Here is a 4282-nt window from a genome sequence, read left to right on the forward strand (position 1 = left end):
ATATATGCAGTGTATTATTTGTTGAAACTGTACTTTCGATTTGATTTGAAACTGTCTCATTGCTATATGTTTATCAATAAAACTTTGAAAAGAAAAGATGGCTAAAAAAACCCCTCTATGTTCTACTCTATCAAAGTAACTTTTTCAGACATATTTCTAGATTGCTTGTGGAGTGATGCTAATATAAAAATGGGTATGGAGATATGTCATATACAGAGAGTGAGGGTTAACAGTAGAAAGTTTTTTCATAAGAGATGTGTAAGTTGATCACAACGAAATCACAGGTATGAGGCTCGGATTCATAAGAATAAGATAGTTAAGGCAAGTGTTTGATCTTAAAATTTATCAAAAAGTTTTCTGGGGTTATAGCATTTGGTATAGTATTAAGAAAAATAATTGTTGTGAGGGCATTTACTATGAGAATATTTATATGTTCAGCTATAAAGAATAAGGTAAATGGACCTGCCGCATAGTCAACATTAAATCCTGGTATCAGTTCTGATTCTCCTTCAGTTAGATCAAAAGGGACTTGGTTTGTTTCTGCTAGGGTTGATACAAATCATATTATAACTAGAGGTCAGGTGGTTAAGAGTAGTCAAATTTATGGGGGGTTATTATTAGTGTTGGTAGGGTTGAATGATCCATTTAAGAGAAGAATAGTGAAGAGAATAATGGTGAGGGTAACTTCATAAGAGATGGTTTGGGCTACTGCTCATACTGCTCCAAATAGTGAATGTTTAGATTTTGATGCTCATCCATATCACAAGATAGAATATACAGCGAGGCTTGATGTGGCTAGCATGAATAAGGCTCCTAGATTTATATTGATGAGGGGGTGTGATATTAGAACAGGGATTCATATGAATAATGCAAGTGCTAAGGCTAGTGATGGGGCAATAGTAAATAGTAAGATTGATGGTGTTTAAAGGTGTAATGGGTCTTTAATAAATAATTTGAGTGCATCTGCAATTGGTTGTAAAATCCATAAGGACTTCTCTTATCCTTTAATACTGGGAGAAATTTTTGAGTAAATAGAAACTGACCTGGATTGCTCCAGTCTGAGCTCAGATCTTATAGGATTTTAATCGTTGAACAAACAAACTTTTAGTACTGGCTGCACACTGGGGAGTCCTGACCCAACACTGAGGTTGTAAACCCTATTGTTGATATGAACTCTGAAATAGGATTGCACTGTTATCACTAGGGTAACTTGATTTGTTGATCAAAGATTATCTGGGACAATATGCAATTGAAACTTTGACTTGTTGAGTCTAGGTTAAAATCAGTTGGAGGTTGAATTATTCTCCCAGGTCACCCCAACCAAAGTTATTAATTCATAACTTGTTTTTATCTCCTGTAGATTGAGGTTATGAAGAGTGAATTAATAACTTTAAGCCCAATAGAGTCTTCTCATCTTATTAATTTATCCCTGCCTCTTCACAGGAAGGTCAGAGAGGGTTTCTCACTGATATAGCTCTGGTCCAAGCTTGGAGAGCCTCAGGGTGGCGCCAGAGATTGACATGCTTATAGCTGACCTGTCAAGAGCTGACAACAGGGAAATCAGAATATCCCTGTCACCTACTAACACCCTTCAGTGGCTTCCTGGCTCCTTCAGTGCAAAGCCTACAAGACCCCACCCAAGTCTCCTCCAAACCCTTCCCCACCATGTTGCCCTCACACTCCAGTCACCTCCAATCTTCACCCCTCCTTCACTTCTTTCCACATGCAATGTACTTCTGCCCAGGCATTTGCCTTGGCTGTTGCTTTGCCTCGAAAGTTCCACCCAGAAGTATTTATGTGGCCTCCCCTGCAATTCTTCCTGGTCTTTTGTCAATGTGTTATGATTGAACATGGTCTAAATGTGTCCCCCAAGGTTTCATGTGTTGGAAAGCTGGTCCTAGTATGGTGATGTTAAGAAGTACTTAGAATTTAAGAGGTGCGGCCCAGTGAGAGGTCATTAGGTTGCTGGGGTACAGCCTTACAAGGGATTTGTGTTGTTCTTATCAGACCCCAGTCTCTTTGGCACCCAGTCTTGCAATGGTCTCACCAGCACCATGCCCCTTAGACTTTCAGCCTCTAAAACCATGGCAGGAAAGACCAAGCAGAGGGGAAATGAGTTGTGTCATGCCCAGCTCCCCACCATGAATATAATCACTGTATATTGTAAACATGTACTTAATCTTAAAAACTAAAGAGAAAAACACTTCCAAGCTAAATAAACCTCTTTTCTTTATAAATAATCCGGCCTCAGGCATTTTTTGTGGTAACAGAAAATAGACTAACACCTTACCAGCCACCTGTATCCCTGACACTTTATCCTCCTTCTTAAGCATGTATTTTGTCCCATACATTGTATATTTTATGTATTTATCATTAATTATTCATCCCTCCAGTGGACTGAAAATTCTACATGTCAGAAGATGTTTCTGTCTGTCTTGTGCTGTCCTGCATGTAGCAGCATCTGCAGTGTTGCAGGTGCTCATTAAAGATCAGTCAAGTAAGTAAATCACAGAATGAGTGCATTCCACAGGGGATGTGAACAAGGGCAAAGGCAGGAACTTCCACATGCAGTTTATTTTGCCCAGGCATTTGCCTTGGCTGTTGCTTTGAGACCAATGCAAGCCAACCTCCCTAAAGACCAATGCAAGCCAACCTCCCAACCACAGATCCAAAGTATAACTTCTATTCATTGGGTTCTCCTGCTGATATGATCAGAAAAATACTGAACAGGTGATGTGGCCTGATCCATAGCTGCTCCCTCAACCCCAAATAGTACAAACCATCTGCTACACACCAAGAATGCTGGAGGCCCCAGGGCTCAGGATGGGTAAGACTGGCCAGTTCACCACCATTATGGAGGTTATAATCTAATGAATGCAAAGTGCATGCACAGCAGGATAAGTTATAACAAGTGCTAAAACTCAGTCTAAATCACATCCTTCTGCAACTAGAAGGCAATTTTGCTTAGTGGGTAGGGGTGTGGGTTCAGAAATCACTCTGTCCAATTACTGAATTATAATCTTTATTAGATGTGTGGCCTTGGGCAAGTGACTCACTTCCTCTGAGCTTTTGATTCTTGCTGTACAGAACAGGAATCTTTTGGTTCGCTGCTGTTAGTCTCACTGTGTTGACTTTTGGTTTAGTATGTTTCCCAGGCTAGACCCAAACTTGCAATCTTCTTTCCTCAGCCACCTGAATAGGTAATAGCACAGGTGAGTACTACCAAGCCCAGTTAAGATAGAAATATCAATAGCACATGCTCAACTGTTTGTGTTAATGTGAGGATTAAGTAGATAATCCATAAATAGCCTGGCATGATAAAATCTCATTCAGTGAAGGCCTCACTTGGGAGATCTAGCACAGCCCCGAGCCATGCTGTATGAAGCCATTCCATGGCTCACAGATAGTTAAGCAGATGTTTCATAATAGGTCTGAACTGTGTGATCAATCAGGCACAGGGACAGCAAAGAGCAGCCAGAACTTTTCATGACCGAAACCTTGTTAATCAGCACAGCATACTCCTTCCTGCCAGCTTGTGGTGTGATTATTCCCTTGAGTGAAATAAGATCTGGGCTTGGTATACATTCTATAAGGAAGGCCCACCATGCAGTGTGCTCAGCAGAAGCAGGAAGGTCCCAGGGCCTCCTGTGGCTGGAGCTGCAATGAGTGCCCCCAAGCTATCATGTCCTGACTGCTCAGTGTCCTCCCTGTTCCCCCAGCTTTCACACCTGTCCACAAGCATGAAATGCTTTGGACACTGGATGACCCTGGATGAGGCCCCAGCTCTTGTCTAAACCTGTAATGAGCTGAGCTCTCATATTCTGCCAGCCAGCCAAACCAACCCAGCCAAACGAACTCCCCACAGTCTATGGCAGGGTAGGTTCCCAGGTCTCCCTGCCCCCAGGATCTCCTCAATACTTTCCACAAGTCCTGCTTTCCCTTTCCTCTTGTCTTTCCCTTCTTTTCTTTCAGAGGTCCGACCTCTGCAGCAAACTCCCAGTGGCCACATAACTTCAAGATATCCTTGCATCTCAGGAGCACTAAATGAGTAATGTTTCTCCAGTTCTTAGCAGAGTACGTCATGCTGTTGGTAATACAGTTCATCCCTGTATCCTTGGGTTCAGTGTCGGTAGATTCAACCAATCAGGAATCAAAAATATTCAATAAAAAAGTGACATTTGTACTTAACACAATTGGGCTTTTTTTCTTGTCCTCATTCCCCAAACCACATAGTGTAGCATTGTAATGTATTATATATTATAAATTTTTCCATTAATTTTTT

At 41.4% G+C, this 4282-nt stretch overlaps 1 long non-coding RNA gene across 1 annotated transcript in view; it reads left to right on the top strand.

The window, feature by feature from the left end:
• Window positions 1-1337, top strand: part of LOC111814562 — a 10802-nt gene extending 9465 nt beyond the window's left edge. The window contains exon 3 of the long non-coding RNA XR_002819524.1: window positions 990-1337. This is a non-coding gene — a long non-coding RNA (uncharacterized LOC111814562). The remainder of the gene's footprint in view (window positions 1-989) is intronic.
• The last annotated feature ends 2945 nt before the right edge of the window (window positions 1338-4282 follow it).

This window comes from Octodon degus, unplaced genomic scaffold (assembly GCF_000260255.1).
Source record: "Octodon degus isolate 3935 unplaced genomic scaffold, OctDeg1.0 scaffold00355, whole genome shotgun sequence".
Classification (NCBI taxonomy): Eukaryota; Metazoa; Chordata; class Mammalia; order Rodentia; family Octodontidae; genus Octodon; species Octodon degus.